The sequence below is a fragment of the Heterocephalus glaber genome, unplaced genomic scaffold (assembly GCF_053883595.1).
Source record: "Heterocephalus glaber isolate CG9 unplaced genomic scaffold, H.glaber_assembly_v1.0 deba00001472, whole genome shotgun sequence".
In the NCBI taxonomy this organism is placed as follows: Eukaryota; Metazoa; Chordata; class Mammalia; order Rodentia; family Bathyergidae; genus Heterocephalus; species Heterocephalus glaber.
The window spans coordinates 63120049-63145549 of NW_028258315.1; the positions used below are offsets into that span (position 1 = coordinate 63120049).

The window sequence follows — 25501 nt, forward strand, 5'->3', positions numbered from 1 at the left end:
TTAAGTGAAATAAATAGGACACACATGAATAAATACCGAATAGTTTCTCTGGTGTGAGAAACTGAAAGTGTAAATAAGGACTAAATGTGTAATAGGTAATGTGAAATAGGAAGAAAAGGGGCAAAGGGGAAGGAAGTGGGAGGGTTAGGGGAAAGGATAGAGGGGAATGTGATTAATATGAGAAAATGGAAAAATAGGAGCAAAATCTTTGTAAATAGGGAGGACTGGAGGGGTTGAAGGGAGGGCTGGGCAAGGGTGAAAAATAAGAACCAAGAGAGACTATGTAAAGGTGCAAATTTCCAATGATGAATGTCATTATATTGTATACCTACAATGTACCAATGATTAGAATGAATAATCGATAATGTAAAATAGGAAGAAAAGGTCCAAAGGGGTAGGGGTAGTGGGAGGGGCAGGGGAAAGGAAAGAAGGGAAAGGAAAAATGATGAGAAGTGGAAAAAATGGAAATAAAGTCTTTGTAAATAGGGAAGGGTGGAGGGCGTGAAGGAGGGCTAGGAATAGCGAAAAAATAAGAACCAAGATGCATTATGTAAAGGTACAATTTCTAAAGAGAAATGTAATTGTGTTGTATACCTACAATGTACCAATAAAAGAATTTAATAAAAAAAAAAGAAATGAAAAACCTCCTTGTTTACAAAGAGACATCCAAAATTCAAAGTCAATTTTGGTTGGCAGTGGATTGCCTAGAAATAGAGTTTCTGAAAGACTGAGTATTTCTTCAGGATCTGGAGTATGGGCTGAGGAGAGAATCAAATATGATAGACCATATTCTAGACATGACAGAATGACATGAACTAAAGATACTTCATATCCTCTAAGTTCTCAGCACAATAATGGTGCTTTTAACAAAAGAGATAATGCTATGCAAAGCAGATCAGGAAAAGGTCCAGGCTATGCAGAGGCAAATTTAAATCCACTTCCTCAAGAATTTATAGATTATAATCAAAAATGTGGGAAAAGAGAAAGCCAAACAGGTAATCCTGATCATTTTTATGCCAGGAAATCATGAACAATAAATAATGAAGCTTTCAGCGGTGTAAAAATTGAAAAACATTTTCATGTAAATACTGATTACCAGAATCCTGTCTGAAGTAATAGTTTCTTTGGGATCCCAAATGGAGAGACAGAAATGCCACTGAAAGGGAGAAGAGTAGGACCGATTAACCCAGCAGGATCTGTCACAGCTATACCCTATGAAGATAAAATATTTTACAATAGTGGGCCCAAAAGAAGATCTGGGCCAATTAAGCCAGAAAAAGTGCTGGAGTCATCTATTCCTATGGAGTATGCAAAAATGTGGAAACCTGGAGATGAATGTTTTGCACTTTATTGGGAAGACAACAAGTTTTACCGAGTAGAAGTTGAAGCTCTCCATTCTTCTGACATGACTGCAGTTGTTAAATTTATTGATTATGGAAACTATGAAGAGGTGCTATTAAGCAATATCAAGCCCATTCAGACAGAGGCATGGGTATGTAATTCAAATTCTGTATTTAAAGAAGATATATAGCTCTGAAAGATCAATCATAGTCATACAAAATTTGCAAGTGAAAAAATATTTTGAATTTGCTTAAAACTGAATACCCCAACATAAAATTTTACTTTAATACTTATACTGAACTAAAATAAAAATGAATGGATTTAATTACTTTTCTTGTATAATGTATTATATTATGCTATGGCAATTAGCACTCTTATTACATTTTTGCCAAAAATTTCTATATGTGAAATGGGTCTTTATGCATATTTTGTTTTTTCCCCAACTGTTACTTTAAATTTGATTAAATTGGATCCAGCAGTTATCAAATTTAAATCTGTTGGATATGTGTATATTGTTGTTTACTGGGATATGTGTGTATGTTTTATATTTTAGTTACATGTAAAATTAAGAAGACCTTAAATTATATATGAATTTACATTTCATTTACTACACACCTTTATATATGTGTGTGTGTGTGTGTGTGTGTGTGTATACATATATATATACAAATTACTATAAATATCTCTGGTTAATAATTATTTGGTTAGTTATACTGCCAAATGTTTGCCAAAGCTATGTGCTAATATTCATCATGTAATTTAGAACTTGCTTCCTCATAGCATCCATTTTATATAGGGCTTATGTGACTATACAGATAAATTCCCAGCCACATAATGATGGAAACAAGGGGACAAAATATATTAGAATTTCATAAAATTTTTCTTATTTTTTTCATTTCTTCAATTTATGAACCAGTAAGAAGGTAACTCTAACTGATAAATTATGCTGGAAAAATTCAAGAGCTGCAAAGTAGCTGTTAGTATATAACCTAACTTGTTGCAGTTTCCCTAAAAAGTGAAAAATATACCAGAAAATTATACCATCCAGACAGTAGCCTTCATCATCAGAATGTACATTGTCTTTTGGTGAAGTACTTTTAGTTGGCCTTATAAATTATTTTATCATGTGTTCACTGGTGCTGTTACTCTCACATATAAATAAAATAATAACATAAAACCTAATACAAGTAATTATGTTTGAGGTCATCAGTCTTTATTTTCTACCTTTTTATACTTGAAAACTACCATTTTCTAGATAATTCATCAATTTATATTTTACAATAAAATATCATCATTGGCTTATATGTTTAATTAGGTTCTTTCACTCTCATTCTCTAAAATGTAACTACTTTTTTCCTAAAAGACTGAACTATTAATATCTAATTTATCTCATTCTTTTCTGGAGGAACTTGATTTGACTATATTTTTACTTTTCTGGTTCTCGTATCATGACAATTTTCATTCCCTTTTTTCCATTAATACATTTTAATCTGGTTTTGATGGTTAAAGTAATTATTGAATCTATATTTCAGAAGTTGAGTACTGGTTTACTATTTATTATATGCTCTCAAATGTTTTTAGCTATAATAACCAAAGAGTCAAAATAGAAATTTTACATTATTTAGGTTTTTTTTATTTTTTAGAAGACTTTGTAAGAGATTAATTTTATACCACTCTCCTTATAGAAATATATAGTTTTCTTACTTCGAGTCTTCTGTCCTTCCTTTTGCTATCCAGAGTGTAGGGGGCAGGGGAAGGGGATGTTACCAGAACCTCTGCAGTAAGTCCTAGTCTCCTGTGAGCCACGGCAGCACACGGCGAATTACAGGAAAGGTAGACAAATGAGAGTGAGAAGAAGCTGAGCTTTGGGTCTGATCAGTGCTGCTCTGGGCAGCAAAGACAAAAGCCCCCTAGCTTGCAGCACCTTTTATTCAGTATATCGGGAGAAACAGATGTAACAAGTGAAAAAGAGTTCTGTACTTCACATTGGGATAAACAAGGTGTAACAAAAACCTGGGGGGCAGTGGAAATCTAAGAACAATGAGGAACTACGCAGATGAAGATTCGGTTCCTCCCTGGCGCCTACCACAGGTGTGGTCTTGTCCTGGAGATTGCAGCATGGTGGTGTGGGGGGGAATCACTCAGGTCTCACTTGTGACCAGAGGCCAAAATGCAATTATGTCTGGAATGTCCTAGCTGGGCTGTAGGCAGGAGAACTAGGCCTACTCAAATGATTTTTCCTAGAATTATGTAGCATTGCTCCCAACACCAGAGTGGGCAGAACTGATGAGCATATTTGTTATTCCTCACTGTTACTCTTCCACTCAGAAGTGTTTGGTCTTGAAGTGACAATTTTCTTTTTACATTTAGTGACTCCCCCAACCCTTTCCCTGCCCCTAATAGTCCTCCTTGCTTTATCATGGATTTTGTAGGTCTGTGTAAACGTAGCTGGATAATACATTTTATCAGATGTCCTGGCTCATTTAATGATTATGTTGTGAATGACAATGCTTCATATTCTTCCTACCTATTTTGTGAATACTCACCTTGATTTTAGTGTTTTTCAAATTCATTTTTTTCTGCAGTCAACTTACAAGTCTTTGTAAGATGCTTAAAGTACTTCGCAGAAGGAAATAGGAATCACTAAATCTTTTGGAGACTTTAGTATTTCTTTTCTCTTTATAGATAATCAAGTGATTCTTGCATTTTATGATTCTGCATAAATTAATATAACAGATATTTTTGGATCATATACATTGTTATTAAGACTTACTTTTTTTTTTGTTAAGACTTACTCTTTTTTTTTGGTACTGGGGATTGAACTCGGGTCCTTGCGCTTGCACAGCAGGCAGCGAAACCACTAATCTAAATCCCTGGCCCTCATATACATTATTATTGAGGAAAAGATTCCTCTTGTTTATCTCCATGAATGATTAACCTAGTTGAAAGAAACATCTCCTTCTTGAAATATAGAGACCACTAGTGTCTTTATCTCCATTTAAAAAATATCTGTGTATGTGTAAATAAACATAAAAGGCCTGTATAGTGATGCAGTCTATGCCAAGTGCAGAATTCTCTCAGTCTCTGAGACTATTGTTGTCTATAAGCACTTTCTCTTTTGTAACCAGGGACTGTATGTAACAAGGTTTAAGTTAATCAAAGATGTTCATAATTATCAAAATCAAAATACTCACCATACTAATAAGAACATGACTCTAACAAATGGTCATACTAGAAACATTAAAGGGATTCAGAGGTGCAGAGGAAGTTGTCAGAGGCAATTGCACAATTATTCATTTACATTATCAATTGTAAAATTTTTAATTTTTTGATTCTTGCACTACATATATACATTAGTGTTTTTATTGTAACATGATGCTGTATATTTTATTAATGTTTATGTTTACTATTGGCACAAGAGGTTAGAAAACCTCTCCAGTTTTCCCAAATGTACCAGTATTATTTAGTAAAGATTTTTAAAAGTAGCTGGCAGGGGAAAAAAAAGAACCAATCAAAACATACCTGCATCAAAATCAAAAGCCTTTATTGAAATCAGTTGCTTGTATTGTTTTCAAAACATGAAAGGGTAAATCATTAAATGAAAAGCATGAAATATCAAGAGACTCAATGACTAATGGTTTGTTGTATGAAAATTAAAATAAAATCAAGTTAATACTTTTTTAAAAAGAGAATGAATTATTCTAAACAATACATAGTTTTCCATTGGATATATCAATAATTATTTTGCTTCTTGACAATCTTTCCTCATTTTGACCAAAAATAATCTTGAAAAACAGTTTATTATAAATTGTAAAATAAGACTGGTCTCATTAGGCTTAGACTGGTCATTTACATATGTGCAGCAAACGTTAATATATAGGATTGTATAAATTTACCTTGCTTGAATTTTTTATAAGGAATTTTGTATTAGACTTTTAAAGGGTATATCATTTTCTATCCTGAGGCTAAGAGGCCAAACCCAAGAAATGCCAACAGATTCACTGCATTATCTATAAACTTCAAAAAGTTTCTCCCTTCTCAAGGTTCCCAAGTTACTCCAATATTCTTGGGGTACTATAAAGTGACATTCCTCACTTGTAATGTTGAGACCTTGTAAAAACAAGTAAAAGGCCAGGTTGTTTTTGTTTTTGTTTTTGTTTTCGTTTGTAAGGTCTCCATAAAGTCATTCTTCCTTAAGTGTGGCTTTCTGTACCTGATTAAATGAGCAGTATCCTCAAATATTATATACCAGGCAAGGTTGGATGGGATATAACTAATATTTTCTTATATTCTGGCAAGAGTAGAGGGTAGACTCATTGAATCTATAATATAATTATGTATAAAATAAAGGGGGGTCAATAAGAGTTTCTGAATTAGGGAAAGAGCTGATAAAAAAGGCACAAAGTCACACATGATTAGCAAAAGTTTCATTTCAGCTTAAAAATCAGGGCCCACCAAATTCTTATACATTACCAAGAGCTTCAGAAGAAAGAAAAGGACTTCCATGTCTATTTAAGAAATGAGACCGACTTTAACAATATCACAAATAATGCAAAATTTTTCTTCATTAATTCATTCAGTCCTAGGTAATTAATTCTTGTTCTATTGAATTTTCTGATCACAGTCTCCTGAAGTTGCCTGCCTTGGGTTTTTGGGTTGTTTTTTCCTTTAAGAGTTCTGGAAATCCTAGTATGATGGTTTGCCTAAACTATTCCAATAAAGCCTCATTTAGGCCATTTCCTCAGTGCTCTGGATGGGTCTACAACTGATGATAACACCTTCAGGGATGAATAAAGGTGAAAAGTATCTGTAAATGATAGAGACTCAAAAGTCTTATGCTTAATTTATTATTAGCATTTTGCAAATGTAAAAGGTCTGATGAGAATTCATATCAAAAATAATGCTACTAGGGCCGGTGATTTAGCTCAGTGGTGCTGCCGCCTTCCTCACAGCTGCAAGGTCCTGAGTTCAATCCCCATTACCAAAAAATAAATAAATAAATAAATAAAAAATAACGCAACTGACAAATTTGTTTTTGTCTATGGCATGTGAAATAATATAAAGCTAATCAAAACCTTTTAAGTAAATTATATCTAAAAATAATAATTAAGGCTAGTTTCATATGAAAGAAATGATGCTACGTAGAATTTATAAAAATGAATGAACATAATTTTCACAAAGAAAAATTTTTTGATATATAACATACAATAACCCTACATCAAAATATGCAAATTCTACCAAGAATATAGCAAGAATCTCAAATTTAAAAAATATATGGAGTGGGTCCTAGATAACTCATTTCTGTAAAATTCCATTGGTAAAACTGATGTGTATCCTTAATTGAAAACTATTAGCCTATAAAATTTTAGATTTAAATTACATAAGTGAGATGGCCAAAAATTGAAAATAACTGGTATTATGACTAGTAACACTATTCTAGGCATCAGCAAACATTTTCTATAACAAGTTAATTAAATCTACTAGGCATAAGAGATATAATGTCTTTGTTGCAACTAATCCCTTCTGCTATTGTGGTGCAAAACCTGGCACGGATAATATATAAACAAATGGGCTTGCTTGTGTTCCACTAATACTTTATTTATAAACTTAGGCAGTAGGTTGTGTGTTCTTGGGCCATTGTTGACCTACCTCACCAATATACTGTTGTTATCCAATGTCATCAGACAAAGTTTACCCAGGACCCTGACACGTAGAAACTTATAAACATTAAGAACACTTACAAATCTGTAAGAACTCTCTATAAAGCAAACAGTTTCTGAATATTTAGATTAATAACATTTTTGTTATACAAATTTAATCTATTGAAGACCCAGCAACTCTTCTAATTTGATTTTTCCCATGCAACTCACAAATGGTATTATAGCAAATTAATCTAATTACTTCTATATCTTCTCTTTTTTGTAAGGTGAGGAAACAAATCTTCATGATTTTCTAGGCTCCATCTATGAAATCCCAAAGACAGTTTTATGTGTAAGACATGTCCTGAAAATTTTATTGCTTTTTCCTATGTTAAATATCTGACTTGGGGAGGCAAATTAAAAAAATTAATTAAAGGTGTTTGAACTCAGATGTGACAATAAAACATGTAAGTAAGAATAGAAGCCAATATGATTGTAAAAACAAAAAATCTCTAAGTGAAGACCTTTCGCTTATTTTTCTAACAATCAAGAGGATAATAAACTTGACATGCAATATAGAAGTCACTCTGGTAAGAACAGAATCTTATCTAGATGAAATGTATAATACAAAAGAGAGCAACCCTTCATACTGTAGTGAAGGTGTCAATCAGTAAACAAAGAAATTAAGCCCTTCAAAATTGAAGATGCTTTGCCAATATAACAGCACATTTTATAGATTTCCAGACATGAGTAGAATAAAAACTAAGGCAAATAGTTTAACTTTCCAAGTCATATCCATCATTATGGTCTTTTATATTCTGAAACAAATTGACATTTTATTTTAGGAAAGATCTCAATGAGTCCCTGAGGTGGAAACTAACATTATGCTATCACTAAGCTGTTAGTAACATGTGATGTTTTTATCTTTGCTGTCTTCATATGAATCACTATATAAGCATTGTAAGAAACAACTTACTATTAATTTCCAATGTGGTATTGATAGTTACAACTAAGACATAAAACCTTTCTGGAGCCTTCACTAAATTTTAACATTGGAAGAATACAAGATATGCAAAGGTGATAAAACAGTTACAAGGAGTATAAAGAAGATGAAAACCAATACTGATTACCATGGTTTTAGTACAGAACCACTTTTTCCTTAAAAAAAAAAAAAAACACATACAAGTATATATGTAGTCATCCCTCAGTAGCCATGTGGGATCAGTTTTAGCATCGCCCTTGGATACCAAAATCCACTGATGCTCAACTCCCTTGGGATTATAGCATTTGCATTTAACCTAGGCACATCCCAATATCCTTTAAATATCTAGACTACAGCATCTAACATAATGTAAATGCTATGTAAATAGCTGTTGTATTGTTTAGCAAATAATGACAAAGGAAAAGTCTATTCATGTTTAGTATGGATGCAGTTTCTTTTCTTGATTATCTTGATTTTTTTGATTCAAGTTGGTTAAATCTCTGCATGTGGAACTTGTAGACATGGAGGGCCAATGCTTTTCAGTTTTATTTGTCTAAAACTAGTAGTTCTACTTAGAGTCTCAATTCCTATATTAACAACTTTTAATCAGGGTAAAGAGACACTCTTCAAAGAGAAAATTGGGCTGCAGATAAGGGAAGACTTCCTGTCATATACCAGCCTTTCCACAGATTCAAGGGGCTCATAAACACATAACTTTCTACCATTCAACATATCTTGTACAACTACTTAAATTCACAAGAGTAAACACATTCATTTATTGGGTTCAAAGACAGCCTCTGAATTAGAAGTAACAGTTATTAAGTCATAGTTCCTACCTGTATCTTAGAAAAGATCTGGATATCTGAAACCACAAAGAACCAAGGAAATGATATTTCAGAGGGTAAGGGTAGTTGGTTCAACATACATGGCCTTGCTGCCACTCTCCACTATTAGCATTTTTTTTCTAATCAGATTTCTATATGGCTACCTATGCTTCATTGAAATTCAGTAAAAAAATCGATAGTCCACCCTAGGTTTGTGAGTCTTCAATCTGAAGACTCCTGTACACATAAAACTATGATAAAATAAATTTGTTGTAACTTTTCTCCCATTAATATATTGCCTGTTCATTTCAGTAGGTTCAAACATTAAATCTTTAGATGAAAATTTTTTAATTTCCCTGTAACATAGATATGATGGGTACATGGGCAAATGGATTGGAAATGGGCAGAATTTTTTTTCTGATAACTTCTATTCTGTGAAATGTTAATCACAGCCATCAAATTCATCTAAAAGCCAGGAAAAGGAGGTGTTTGGGTTTGAAGAATATGTATAAAATTGTCACCTAGAGAGTAGCATGGGCTGACCCTCCAATATGATTGTCAGATAACGTCAGGAGCCCATTTCCATCTAGTAAGGGGGAAATTAAAGTGAAATCAGCCAACTTGGGGAACTTATTTTGAAAGCCACTCTCTTAAATACAATGAGTGATAGGAGGAAGTAATTAGGTTCTAGATATAACTATCTCATTATGTCTGAGTATTTATGCCAAAGTGAACCCTAGTCTTTACCACTGATTCTTGGTCGACCTGCTTTCACTTAAAGAGATTCAATTATTTCCTCCTATAGTTGATATTAATGTTTTAACTTTTTTTCTTCTTTTTGGAAAGAGAGGTGGTCATTCAGCAGCATGATTATCTGTCTTGTGGAAGGTACAGTACTTTCCACTTGCAAAAAGCCTTGGCAAACTACGTCGAGCTAAATGTTGTTTGGATTTTAAGTTTAAAACAGTATGGAATTTGAATCCCCAGTGCTGGCAGTCATGGGATCATTTCTTTAAAAATATGCAAAGCTATCCGGAAATGGTGGTGCACACCTGTAATCCCAGCACTCAGGATGCTGAGGCAGGAGGATCACTGCAAGTTTGAGCCTGGGCTATATAATGAGTTCAAGGCCAGCCTCAATTACTCAGTGAGACCCTGTCTCAAAAATAAAGTGCAAAGCCATTCATTGAATAAAAATGGTCATAATAGAGATGCTTTTCAAAGTACTTTGGACCACCTAACGCCAGTTGACATGAGAGACCATTACCAGGCACTTCCAACAGCCCTGTTGACAATGGTTTCAATCTAGTTCAACAAAGAAATTACTTTGCAGACGAAACAACCAGATTTTTAATCGCCATATTGTTGTAAGGCATTTTCATATATATTCTCATTACTGTTGAAATATATGATTATGGCCATGGAGTAACTACTTGGAATTAAATGAGTTAATATGTATTTGGAATGGAATTTTTAGTTTTTAGTGGATAATTGGCCTTTAAAAAAAAGTTACACTAGAAGAAAAGTCAGCTATTGCAAAGGTAGCAAAATGAAGTAGGTATCCAATGTGTTCAAAACAAGCATCTTGAGATTTTATTCCTTATTTTCATGATTCAGGTCATTTCATCTGGCCTATTCCCTTGTCCCTATAGAAATCTGCATTTTATGGTTCCACAGCCTCCAGATGATCTGCAAGGCTGCCTATGTTCTAAGTGAATGAAAGGTTTTCAGTTCTCCATTAGTCATCACACTATCCACTAAAGTGGAAGATTATAACCAGCAAGAAAACATTAGCTGAAACATTGCTGGTATGACCAAGTAGAAAACAAAAGCAAATATTTAATGTATGGTAATAATTTTTGGTTCCCTAGGCATAGCTGAACCAATGGAGGAATACTGGTTACTAGTAAAAATTTAGATTGTAGTTGTATCCAAAGCAGTCTATAGAAAAAACTTACACAGTACCTCATGGGTCATGGCTAGCTTATTTCACACCTGTATATGAGTATCCCAAGCCTTGTGCCTATCACTTAAGTTTGCTGACCTTCCTATTCTACACCTTCAATGAAAATGCTAATAGTCTTTATCTTCTTGGATTATTCTGAGGGATTAAATAAAGTAATCTACCTTAATTCCTTGGAACAGTGCCTGGGTGATATTGAGCACCAAGGTTCATTATAGAAAACTGTTGTCTTGTTGTATCAAGGTGCATGTATGTAATTTCCTAGACGAGGATGAGAGTGAAGACTGAGCCATGCGACAACCAGGTGTGCAGAGGGAGAATCAAGGAACTTAGGGAAGAAACCAAGGAGTGCAGGAAACACTTAAGGAAGAAGTAATGGACTATGATCCAGTCCTTCAAAATATCTGTGTGATCTCTCTGCTCTTCCTGTCTGCACTGCCACACCCATGCCAGACTCCGTCGTCTTCACCACCACTGTGACAGAGTCACCACCTCTTTGGACCAGGTTCTCCATTTCTTTCATTGCTCTCATTCTCTTTTTCTCTACAAGAGAGTGGTTTTTTATGTAAAAGATATTTTTACACCAAGTAAAACTATAGAGAATCTAAAGACTCTGTACAAAGCAGAGCCATTGGAAAGGGGATAAAATATCCTTTATATAAAAAAGCTACTCTCTTTTGTGGAGAAGAGAGGATGGGAGCAATGAAAGTACTTTTGCAGAAAGAGGATGGGACCAAGAGATGGAAGGAGGGGGAGAGAGGAGTGGAGAAGGAGATGCAAAAGAATTAAGATCTGCTTGTCCATGTACCAACTCCCCATGAAGAATATAATCACTATGTACTGCAAACATATATTAATAAAGACTACAAGGACCTAAGTCATGTGGTCCTTGATCCTTCTAGTCAACCTCATCCAATGGGTTATCGCTTCTGCTTTCTTCTTTTCCAAGCTCTCTATTCTTGGGACACATGACACTTATTGCCTATTAACTTTAGCTACCTCTGTATAATCCCCAGCTCATTATAGAAATGTTCTTTTATACTTCCCACCCTCTGGTCTAAGCATAAAGGGTACTTCCTCAGAGAAGACTCCAAGACTGGACTATGGAGAGTAGCTCTCCTTTTTCAGACCTCTCAGATCACTGTTGATTATATTGTCTTGTTTTGTCAGCCCCATAAGAATCATTCATGGCTGAAATTGCATGTGCTTCTGTGAATTCTCTGATCACCTGATTTAATTACCAGCTATGATAGACCAACTCACATTATCCAAACTCATGAAAATGACTCATAAAAACTGAAGGGGCAGAGTGTTCATTTGCAATGTGATACAAAACCAATGTATAGTGCCTGGAAACAGTATATCCATTTTATATCACTGGTATGGTCTGTTCTTTTTATTATAGTTTAGCAAATAATGATGAGGAATGCATGAATAGTTAAGGGTTTCTGGTGAGTTAAAGTAGTAACTCTGTCTTTTCTAAATCAGGATGCTCTTACTGGGAGAATTAGGCATATTGGTATCTGGTGCATAAATGGTGCTTTATCTAAATTTCCCTGGGACACCAGGCCCATCTGTGATTTCCACATTCTTCTTTATGTCTGTTTTCTTTTTTGTCAGCCTTAGACTTTTGTGCTTGAACCACTCTGTCTTACGAGGTTTTGCATATCTGATTCCCTAGTGTCAATCTGCAAATAAAGAAGAAATATGGGGGGTGGGGATTTAGCTCAGTGGTTCTGCTGCTTGCCTCACAAGCACAGGGTCACACTGCCTCACAGGTCCTGAGTTCAATCCCTGGTACCACAAAAAAAAAAAAGAGAGAGAGAGAGAAATATGTTATTGTAGTTTATAGTAGTAAAAACAGGACTCTGTGTACCTTCATGTAACCATAATAGGTATGATATAATAGGTATGATGAACTTTATGAAAACACTAATTAAGCTGTAGGCAGTTTTTAAGATGGGAAGAGATAGGATTAAACTTGTAACTTATTTGACAGTGGTAATGATGGAGAAGGGATAGAAACTCAAGTCTGTTGATGGTTGATGCTGGGCCAAAGCATACACACTATATTGAAGCATGCTTTTCAACCACCAGGAGTGGAAAAGTGGTTATAGGATTTTACAAGCAGGATTTACAAAGTGCCAGTCAGGACTGAGAGATAGTTGTTAGGAAAACCTTTCCTAACCTTTAAACATCTGTTTTCAATCATACCTAACCACTTGGAAAGTCAGCCAAGAAGGTTAAAAAAATTATGAGAGAAGCTAGTAAACAACCAAAAGTGTTATAGATTTACTGGAGCTGGAAGGGACCTTTGTGATTATCAAAGACAAGTATCTCATTGATTAGAAATAGAAACAACCTGAATGAAGAGCTACAATATCGTGTCTTTACTCATTCAAAGTGACTCAAGGATGTAGAGAATTGGCATTATCTAAGAACTTTGTAGAAGCACAGAATCTCAAGCCCTATCTAGACCTAGTAAGTCAGAAACTACATATGAACAAGATGCCCGGTTCTATCTTACAAAAGGAAGATAAGTCTAAAGATGTAAAACGCTAACATTAATTCATAGTATAACACCATAAAAAATCATAAAAACTATAAACAACTTTGTAAACATTCACCAAGCCCATAAAAATGAACTAAAAGCCAATATCCCAGAATCTTAACATTAACTTTTGTCACCTTGCAGTCCTTTGACCCTTCAGATTTACTATTTTATCTAGTTTTCAATAGTTAATCTATAGTTAGGGTATAAATAATACAGCTTTTTAGGATGGTTGGAGATTAGCTTAGCAGTTAGGTATGTGAATGCCAGAGCTATATTTCAGAGGTCTGTATTCTAGCTAGGTCTGCTGGGTTGTGTGTCCTTAGTCATGTCTCTTTTTTGTTTTCTTTTTTTTCTCCCATTAAGTTTACTGGTACATTTTCGGTATAAAATACAGTTACATTCATCATTGGGATCTTATACCTTTACATGAGTCTCTTGGTTCTTATTTTTTTCCCCTTCCCTTGCCCTCTCTTCAACCACTCCACCCTTCCCTATTTGCAAAGATCTTGTTTCCATTTTTTTCCTCTTTTCATATTTTTTCCTTTCCCTTCCCCTACCCCTCCCAATTCCCCTGCTCTTTTAGACCTTTTCTTCCTGTTACATAATATCAGTTATACAGTTTTTAAATTACAATATTAAGATCTAGGAGACATTACCACAGATTTTACAGAATTTAAAAGGATATAGAAAGCATATTACAAAAATATTTTTTGAAATAAATTTGACAACTTCTAAGAAGTACCTTGGAAGACAAATTAATGAAACTAACTCTGGAGGAAATATAAAATTTGAATAGAACCTATTAAAGAAACTATATTCCTAGCTTGAAAACCTACCTATATGACAACAGCAGGCTCATATACATTTTAACTGATAAATTATATCAAACAATTAAAGCAGAAAAAAGAAGGAACACTTCTCCCCTCATTTTAGGAACTCAACATTGTGCTAATCCTAAAACTGGATAAAGATAATAGAAGAAAAAAGTATGAACATAGATAGAAATTTGTTTAACAAAACAAACTATTAGAAGTCAGATCTGGCAGTATGTAGAAAGTGGTTTTGTTATAGGGATGGCAGTGTTGGTTCAGCATTGGAAGATCCACCCCCAAAAGTCACCATTTTAACAGAGGAAAGGAAAAAGCCATATGATCCTGTCACTAGTTGGAGAAAAAGTATTGGACTAAATTCTACAACTATTCATGGTAAAAGTTATCAGGAGCCTAGAAGTAGAAGAGAACTTTCTCAACACATTAAAGACATGTACTCCATACTTCCAGTGAGAATGCCTTATATAAATGGAGAAGATACAATGCTTTCTCCTTAAGGTGGGGAACAAGGGCAGATATGCTTACTCTTTATCTGTCCATTAAACTTTGAAACCTAGTCCCCACCAAAATAGACTGGCAATAAAATGACACAACTAGGATAGGATTGGCACAGCAGAAGCAAAATCTTTATATGTAGATGAAATGATCATCTATAGAGAAAATACTAAGAAATCTCTAGGAGCCCCTAGAACTTGTACTTGAATTTAGCAGGATTAGAAAACACAAGGTATATATAAAAATTCAGGTCTATGTATACTTGCTATAAATGAAGAATTGGATATTGAAATTTAAAAGTTATGTAGGAGTACAAAGGACCTAGAAAAGTTAAAGACAAAAACAGTGTTGGAAGATGTTTAGTACCTAATTTTAAGACTTCTTCTAAAGCTACAGTAATCAAGGCAGTGTTGGTGTAAGGAAAGACATATAGATCATTGGAATAAAACAGAGAATCTAGAAATAGAACCACACATATATGGTCCACTGAGTTTTGAAAGATTATTTAACATTAGCATTTTGTAGAATATAAACTCAATTCAAGAGCCGAGGAAGAGATAGTGTTTTCAGCAAACGGCACTAGAACACCTGGTATCTGTATATAAAAAATTAACCTCAACCCTTTTTTTCCATACATGAAAATAACTTGAAGGGATCTATGAACCTAAATCAGAAAGCCTAAAAGTATAAAACTTTAAAAAGAAATTATAAGGGAAAATATTTATGAATTCAGGGTAGGCAAGAACTACCTAGGATAAAAAAACATGATGTATAAAAGAAAAAATTGATAAATGGGATTCCATCAAAATTTAGAACTTTAAATGATATCATTAAAATGAAAAGTCGTCCTTAAACAGACCATATTTACAATACGTATAACCTATGACCAGAATATATAAAGAATTCTTAGAGCTCATTAATAGACAACCCAATTAAAATGTAGACATAAGAAGATGATAAATAACCAGTATAGCACAAGGAATGGCGTGCAACTCTAGAATCAGAAAAATACTAATCAGTACAATAATAAGATTGAATTATACACTCATTAGGGAGATGAAGTTAAAAGTTTTAAAAGCCTTGTCATGACTTTTTCTTTTTGTTGGATTCTCCTCCTTTGCATTTAATTTGTCACACCCAATGGATTCATTCTGCTGGGTTTCCTGGGTTGTGATCCTCATTGTCTTTTCCTAGGATATGTTCTAAAATTTTTTGGAGTGCATTTGATATTCATGAAGTTCCTGAGGTGCTCTTTAACATGAAAGTATCTTATTTCTCCAACAATTTTGAAAGATAGTTTTGCAGGGTACATCAATCTGGGTTGGAGGCTATTTTCCTTTAGGGCTTGAAATACATCACTCCAAGCTCTTCTTGCCTTGAGGGTTTGCATTGAGAAGTCTGCTGTGATTCTGATGGGCTTTCCTTTGTATGTGTTTTGTTTCTTTTCTCTCACTGCTTGTAGAATTTTGTTCTTCTGTTGGATTTCTGGAATCCTAACTATTATATGCCTATGTGTAGAATTTTTTTGATTAAGGCTAGCTGGAGTCCTATATGCCTCACTTATGTGTATATCAAGTTCTTTTCCCCTCCTTGGGAAGTTTTCTGCCATCACTTCTGTGAAGAGATTTTTTATGTCATCTGCACTCTCTCCTCTTTCTTCATTGACTCCAATCAGTCTTATGTTATTCTTCTTTTCATCATCTACCAGCTGCTAGATTGATTTCTCATGTTCCCTTACAATTTTAAAGCAATTTTTCTTTTCCTGGTCACTAATTGCAATCTTATCTTCTATATGTGAAATTCTATCCTCACATTGGTTCATTCTGCTGCGCAGACTTTTGATGGAGTTTTTAATCTCTTAGAAATCTGTTTGTATCTGTTTTATGGATTCCATTTGTTTCCTATGTTGGGATTCCATCATTTTCCCAAGATCCTCTATTTTTTTATCTGTGTCCTCTCTAGATTTATTAGTCATGTCTTGCACCATGAGCAAAATCTTTGCTGTTATCTGAGCAATTATTTCTGATTTCATTTTTCCCAGGTCCTCTTTTGTTGCCAGTTCAGAGAGTCCAGGTGGTTGAGTATCAGATTGTTCCATCTCATTTCCCTTTGGGGTTGCTGTAGGTGATCTGGAAGTCTGTTTTTGAGGCTTGTGTATGTGTCTTCTCATTTCCACAGGAGGGGGTGCTTCTGGTGCCCACGTGACTCACTTTCTCTGCCCAGGAGTTTGGAATAGCAGTGGGGGAGCTTCCTTCTGGGTCCTGGGACCAGCTCAGCTTCTCTGCCCTAGGAGCTTGGGATAGCAGTGGGGAAGCTTCCTTCCGGGTTCTGGAACCAGCTGAGCTTCTCTCTAGTCACGTTTCTTTAAACTCTCTGCATCCTGTTTTCTCATCTGTAATATGGCTGTGACAACAATAGTAGCAACATCCTCAAGTTTGCTTTTAGAATTGAGATAATATCATAAAATGCTTAAAACTATTGACAATATGTATTTCAAATGCTGCACCTTAGGCTAACATGTGCAGAAGGCAAAGGTGAGTCCCTGCTTTTGAGGCAGGAACTCTAAGCTGAAACCCATGGAAACTATTGGAATCAGTATAGGTCTGGATTTAGCATGAGGACCCAAGTTCAAGAGGATCATGAAAACACTAAGCTCTAACTCTGAGAGAAATGGAATATATTTAACTTGGAGAAGATAAGACAGCTGGAGAGCCATAATAGCTGTCTTAAAATATACAATAGGCTGTCATGGAGTAGAATTCTCCATGTGGCATCAAAGGGAAGAATTAGGATAAAAAGTAAAAGGGATTTTGGATGGATAGCTAGTAAAGATTTGGAAAATAGCCATTCAGATTTGTTAATATCTTGGAAGACTTAAGTTTAGAGGAGAGAAAGTAATTTATTCGGGCACCAAGGAAGAATTCTTAAAGACAACTTCAGTAAAACTGCATAAATTTAAATTAGTTTGTAGAGAGGACCAATTAGATCCTGTGAAAAATCCACTGCTTATCTTTAAGAAAGCAGGATTTCATTTCTTTCAAATATGCAAAATAAGTTGAACCAATTATCTTTCAAAGTAAATTAATGAGTTTCTTTAATGAACAGAAAATATGAACATATAATTATTAGCAACATGAATATATCGTGCTTCTAAAATCTTTTTTAAACATATTTATGTAATGTAAAGACCTTAAAAACAGTCTCCCAATGTATCTACCCTTTGTGTTTTCCTGGGAAATACATTTCAAAACCAAATTAAATTCTGTCCATTTTACATAGTTGAAATGAACAGGAATTTGGAATCAGTGGCTACCAGATTAATGAGGGTTTGCTTAGACAGTAAAGGTATAGATAATAGAAGTGTTTGGCTTATTTTTATCAATAAAATATTTGCTTCCATTCCTGTCTTTAAACTGCTAGGTAAGATTTAGTCTATGCATTCAAAATTGCAACCATATGTACATATATCATGCATATTTCAACAAAATTCAATTACAACTGACAAAACATTTGTAAAGGCAGCTACATTTTAGCCCAGATGGTGACTGGGCTTTTGATGAACAATCAAAATATGTGGCATTATTCATCCCTGACACTCTAAGGCATCACTTCTCCTAGGGCAGGAAAATGTAGAAGAAAATGGTCACATCTTCCCAATGTACCAAAGAGTTATTTCCCCCTCAAAGTTACAAAATGGTTATATTTTGATTTAACAAAAAGGACAAACATTTTTTAACATTCTTCCAAACACATATGACCCCTGACTAGAAAAGGCAGATCACATCTCAGTTTCCTTATCTCAGGCCCTTTCCAGATGACTACCCACTGATAGCATTCCAAACTATTCCAGAAGATACTAAGTCTCAGTTTCTGACATCAGGGCTTCCTATGTTCCTATATGAACTGACCTTCACACTGTGCTGTCAAAGTCTTGGTACAGGGAGATTCTTGGAAAACTTATTTTTCTGTTTGAAGCTTTGATTACCCTGCTTGTGGAAAATCTTAATTAAAAAAGTAACTGGTTGACTAACTAAAATGCCTTGAACCAATGAAAATGCCAAGCACTCGATGAATTTTTATAATATCAAAAAATTCTGCCATATATAATGACTTCCAGAAAAAAAACCTACAGGATAATGTAATGAATTTAGGGATATGCTATCTGGATAGGAAGACTATTAGTTCCAAATTCACACATTGATTCAATGTAATTCTGATAAGAATTGCAGTGGAATTAGATACACTGATTCTAAAGTTAATCTGGAAGAAGTAAATAATAAAGACAAGTTTAGAAAAACAGTCACTTCTGGGCTGGGGATTTAGCTCAGTGGTTCTGCTGCCTGCCTTGAAAGCACAAGGTTCCGAGTTTGATTCCTGGTACAAAAAAAAAAAAGAAAGAAAGAAAGTAAGAAAGAAAGAAAGAAAGAAAAACAGTCACTTGAAAAATCATATGGAAAGATACATCAAAGCCAGCATAATTAAAATATGATAGTGTCATAAGGATGGGTAAATAGCTTACTGAAAAGAATACAGAATATAGAAACAGCCACATGTATGGAAAGTTTGGTTTATAGTAAAAGTGTCATTGTAAATCATAACATTAAGATGTTCTGCTTCATGTATAATGTAGGGTGAACTGGATATCTATTATAAAATGGAAAATAATTTCAACACATACTTCACATTTTGCACAAAAAGGAAACTGTAGAGGGAGGGCAGGGGAAGGAAAAATAAGAACATGAAGAGATTATGTCAAGGATCAAATTTCAAAAAATAAAAAGAGAAAGAAAGAAAGGAAGGAAGGAAGGGAACTGTAGAGAGAGAGAAAACAGCTGAAATTAATGATGAAAAAAGCTGTATAGAGAATGTAAATTTGAAAAACTGGAATTCAGGGAACTTCCTAAGAAAAACAATTACCCAGAAACCATAAAAGAAAAGATTATCAGACTGGACAAAGATATTGTTACCAAACAGAAGAAACAATGACATAAACAATTCCTGCAAGTCTGGAAAACAAAATACACTGAAAGGAAATAGAATGAAATAGAACACAACTCCAAGTCAGAGTGGACAGGACTGAGAAAGCTTTGTGAAGAAAATGATAGTAAAAATGACAAAGCACTTAATATCTCTTGGAAGATATAGATGAGTTTGGAGGAGATTTCAAAGAATTTCTTAGAAAAATGTTGACCTTTATTGAAGAATACAGTTTAAAAAATCAAAACTGTTTCAATTCAGCAATAAGTCAGTCAGTATAGTGTTGAGGGGGGAGGAGCTCCAGATGTTGCAATTTAAAGCTTTTGTTCTGGGCTTTGCGCACAGGTACAAAGTTTGATGTTGGGAAAAATCTTTTAACTCCCTGTTCCTTTTTAACTCCATTACAGATGTGGGGGACTAGGTGTTAAAAATACCTCTACTACAGAATTGTTGAAGAGAATGGATAATGCTTATTTAAAAACTGTTAGCTAATATCATTGCTACTTTTATTCTTCCTTTCACCTTATTTAGAGCTCATACTCAAAATCTATCTCTGCATGAAGAAACCAGATGTAATTTTGAGTAAATTACTTAATCTTTCTGGTCTCAGTAACTTTATTTATAAAATGCAGGAGTAATGAACCACAGGGTTGACATGATCATTCCATGAGTTAACATTTAGCACTTTGACTTTTGGAATTTGTGTGACATGCAGTAAGTGCCATTTAAGTCTTTGCTGAAAGAAAAGTACTGGATCTGGCTGATCAAACACATTTCTGGCAATCAAGACTGTGAGGTTAAATGCCAAGAGCCAGGTTTAGGAAACGTGGGCACGTTCAAAGTGGTCAGAGAAAAGGGACAGTAAAGCTTACTTTTTAAAAATGATAATAGTAGTTTATTTTCTGTGGCCAATTGTGATTTTTAAAGAGCCGAATCAAATATCACAAAGTAATACCAGATTAAACGGAGTCTGGATAAACATTCTTTTAAAGTGTATTTTGAATCTATCCTAAATCCTCTGCAAGATCAGCCAACACAAAGCCACATTTCTCTACTAGGAGCTGTCAAAAAACCACTCATTCTACTCACTCAGGAAACTATACCTTGAAAGGTATAATTTAATGTGGGCAGGGCTTAGCAGCTGCTTCCTGATAACAATGTAGAAATGCCACTGGAGAGGCTACCTCTCTTAACCTTGGGCACTGTTCTGCCTTAAACCCATAGGAAAATTGGCAGGGAATGCTGCTGTATATAAATCTTTATCACTAGACATTTTTAAAAGGATTTATTCTCAGAAAATGCTCTTATCTTCCACTGGAGACTGTGTGGGTGGTACTTTCTTTGACCACAGTGAAAGAGAGGACAATGAAATACACAGAAGACAGAGGGAGAAGAAAGCCTGAGATGTTCAGGAAATGAGATGCACTGGGCTTATTTCAGTCGGCCCACTTTAAAAATATGTGTCATGGAATGCTGTAGTACTTAATGAAGGCAATTAAATGTAATTTGAACACAAATTTCTCCTCTCTCCTGGTAACACAGCTTCTGCTAACAATTTAGGTTATCAACATAATGTGAAGACTAAATTGGTCCTAACTGATGAAATTGAGGAAATGGGATATTACTCAAATGTCAGGTGTCAATAAACGTCTAAATTGGACAATGTAGTGGCTCTGAGTCAGCTTACATGCACTTAGAAGGTAGGAAGAAATAGAAGGAATTTAGAAAAATGTTGGCCTTTGAATGGAAAGTTCTACATGTTCTCAGGAGATCTAGCCAAGATTAAAACTAAGACATCCCAAAATGTAGAAAACATGGTTATCCGGTGATTTATTTTCAAGGAACCAACTCTTACCTGTTGTACATGGACCTACTGATGGCCACAGTCAGTGAAGAGGACTTGCCAAGGTAGATTTGAAGAATTCAACTTTTAAAAATTTGCAGTGGGGATTGAACCTAGTGCCTTTACATGAAGCTACATCGTCATCCCTGTTGTATTTCTTCTTTTAAGACAGGGTCTTGCTAAGTTTCCCAAAATGGGCTTGAACTTAAGATCCTCCTGCCTCAGCCTTCCAGATTGCTGGGTTTACAGTGTGTACACCCACTTTAAAGATCTTGAGATTTTATCAGGCATTCAGCTGAGTGAGGAAATGGTCTGAGGGACTAATGAACTCATGCTTATCAAAGCTTTGTTTTATAAATGGTCTCACTACATGTTGGCTTTCCACTCAGGATCATTGGGGTGGCTTTATTTGTGATGATGAGATAGAAAACTGTTTCAGTGGTCCAATGCCATCTTTCTTAAAATCCTGCTTTTGCCTTATTCTAGTAGTGGCCACCTATGAACTGGCTATAGCCACGATGTGTGCCATGCCTTAAATATTTTTCAGCCAGGTCTCACTGCCCTCCCTTTCTTTGCCTGGCCTCTGGTGAGAACTGAATATTTACCACGAGCATGGAGAGACACTTAATACACACTAGCAGCATTTCAGCACTGAAAGGAAAATTATCTATATAAGAGTTTGGTTTCTAGGGTTGCCAGATATAGCAAATAAAAACACAGGACACCCAATTAAATTTTAATTGTAAGTAAACTATGAATAATTTTAATATATGCACTATTTGGGGCATAATAACACTAAAAATGCATCCACTGTTTATCTGGAATTTAAATTCAATAGTGGAGCATCCACTATTTTATCTGGCCAATAAAATAAAATACCTATTTGCTGAGCTAAAGAGAATTAATTTTGGGGGAAGTGAATTATGTTTTAGGATTTTACATGATTAAATACTAAGTGGAAATTCTGGAGGTGTAGCTCAATACTAGATTTTCTTGCCTAGCAAGCACAAGGCTCAGGGTTTAATTTCTATCATTCCCAAAAAGCGGCTCAGAGAATTTTTATGACTTAGAACCACAGTTCTACTGGAAATGAGTGGGATGGACAGTACCCTCAATTTATAGACACAGCACACCCGAGAGTCCACTGGCACTTGGGCCCAGGGCCAATATTGTATACACGGTACACAGGATGATACATATGTGGCTTTATTTCAAAAATGACTTTTATATGCTGGTAGAGAAATGTTGTACATTACTTTTCATTTTTATATCCAGTTATAGAGTACAGAAATTGCTTTAAAATGACCCAAATTGTAAACTACCAGTTAGCAACTCTTTGTTTAGGAGCCCTAGACTCCATCTACTTCCCTGTTATGTTACAGCAGCCTGGTCCAGAATTTCAATAGTGTACCTCTGGTTTCTTTCCTGAGGTGAAGCAGACCCTGGTGGTAAAATTACTGAAACTAAATTTTTACCACAGGAGAGTGGGGATGAAAAGACCATCTTCGGGGAGAATGTAGATAATAAGTTTCAAGTTCTAATAATAAGTTTTCACAGTTCTAACCTAACAGATTTCTTTTTATCTTCTCCTTTTCTGTACTGTAGAAAAAAGGGTGCATTTTCCCATGCCCTCGGTGAATTCACATAGATTTTTATGGACTGAAATATCTCCCTAATTGAACATAAATATGAGGGATATGGGAATGAGTGGAACTTGGCAAACATCAATGAAATGGCAGACACCTCGTAATGACATTAGTTTGAAATGAGGAGCTACACATTACATTCCGAAGTGACCAAATCCCAATTTAGTAATAACCATAAACGTATGCTGTGGAGAATCAAGAATTTGATGGGCTCAAAAGTAAGCCATCCTTGTTTCAGGAATTATGACAATGGAGCCAATGGTTTCCATGGTGACCATTTGCTGTAATTGTGATACATTAGTAGCAACAAGAATTGGATGGCTCAAGTCATTTAGTTAATTAAACACAAACTTGGACTCTGCCAAAAGAATTACAGATTAAATTAGCATCCATGGAATGCACCTGTAATGTGAATTGCATTAGTCTTGTCAGCTGGTGGGGTGGAGGGGTTGGAATACTTGTATATTCCAATCATACTTTTGTTACCCATATCCTGTTATAGGATAATGTTATAATTCATTTTCAAAATACTTCTGAAATGAACAACAATAGCATCAATCGATGAAACATTTTCTCCCTCTCTCTCTTGTTTTTTTTTTGCTATTCAGACAAGGAAAATATGTAAAATTTCACCTGAGGGAGGTGGTAAATCATAGCAATTACATGACATAATGAAGACACAGTCTCCACATACACAATGACAGCCTAAAAGTAGGAGTTTATAGTGGAAAAAGCAGACAGAGGCATAACCACGGCCAGCCAGCTAAGTTTCAACATCACTGAAATCCTAATGGGCCTTTTCACCAAGAGTAGCAAATACAAAAGAGATTGGATTGATTGAGATCAACTAAGATGGTGTTGGTAAGTTTTGCTTACAAATCTGAGAAAATGCTAACATCTCTTCATCAGAGCTTATAAGTATATGTTTACAGTGTATCTATTCTCTCAGAGTATTCGCAAGCCTAGGGAGATAAAGTTGTAGTCTCCATTTTTCAGATGAGGGAACTGAGCCAGGGAGAGGTTTTTATTTGGGATTTATCCCAGATCACTAGTGAGAGTTATTTCTATCCCAATGACTGAAAAGCAGAGCTTTATAGACATCCAAGGATTAATTTTATCTTTTGTCAGTTTATTCATTCATTCAACAAACATTTAACACCTACTCTGTGGTAGACACATGCCATAGAGGTCAACACAAATCTAATCATATTGCCCAATCTATGCCAAGTTGCCCTTTCTTTTAAAATGCATGGATTTGGCTTTTTGGTTGTGACCAAATCTGCTCAATGCTTAAACAGTCCATAAATATCAACTGAATACATACCATCCACATTGGAATGAGACAACAATGAGTGAAATACACATCCCTTACTCCTCCCCCTTTTTTGGCATTACTGGGAATTCAACTTAGGACCTTTGCACTAAGCTATATCCCCAGCCCTTTTGTAACTTTTTTTTGAGGCAGAGTCTCCCTAAGTCACTAAGTTGCTCAGGTTGTGTTTGAACTTGGGATTCTCCTGCCTCAGTCTCCCAGAGTGCTAGGATTCTACTCATTGACTACCACATGCAGCATGCACCTTCTTCTCAAAGAGCTGTTATCACACAAGGAAGGTGACTTTTCTTTATATTGTGGTAAAATGCAGCAGTTGTATGTACCATAGGGAGAAGAATATGGTGCTATGGGGCATAGTGCAGGGTGCAACTGACTTACTTTGAAGCAGGGATAGAACAGATATCTGACTTAACCAAGGTGTAGTAAAAGGCAGAACCACTAGGCAGTAACAGGAGCTGGATAAGTGACACCTATAGGGCTGTGGTCTTGACAGATGATGGGCTGGAATTTGAAGCCTGTGAGGCAGACTACAACCTGTGTCTGTGTTCATTGCCTCTGCCTTGATTATGTCTCATGGAGCTCAACCTATCACATTTTCCCATGACTCAAACAGCTGAAGGAGAATCTAGAAAGGGTGGGACAGTTGAGACCAGAAGATATGGTAACTGTAGATATGAGGGAAGAAATGGAAGGTTCTTCATTCCTCCCCTCCAGTCCCATGCAGGAATATCTCTGGTGGCCCATTAGTTGGAACCATCCAGCGAAGAGAGGCCTAGGAAATGTAGCTCACCCTAGCCAAGCTGACACCTTCCCTTCTGGAGTCACGACATAATCACTGGTATGTGGTTAAAGCATGGCGGTTTATATGAGGCCACTGAGGGACTGAAAGAGACAAGCATGCAGACCTACAGAGGAACAAGATTGTTCTCAGACCTGATTTCTTCTACCAGTCTGGTGTCTTTTCATTGATGATTTGGGGGAGTGAGCTCCACTTCATGTAAGTTACTTTCTGCTGCTACAAACCGAACACTGCAGTGGATTAAAGACAGGTCTTAGAATTCCTTTTCAGAAAGG

General features: G+C 35.3%; 1 protein-coding gene and 1 pseudogene across 5 annotated transcripts in view; both read left to right on the forward strand.

Moving 5' to 3' along the window:
* The window catches only part of Grm7 (glutamate metabotropic receptor 7), a 996496-nt gene that overhangs the window by 835313 nt on the left and 135682 nt on the right, over nucleotides 1–25501 (forward strand). The window lies entirely within an intron of this gene.
* LOC147826376 (tudor domain-containing protein 3 pseudogene) lies at nucleotides 394–2559 on the forward strand (annotated as a pseudogene).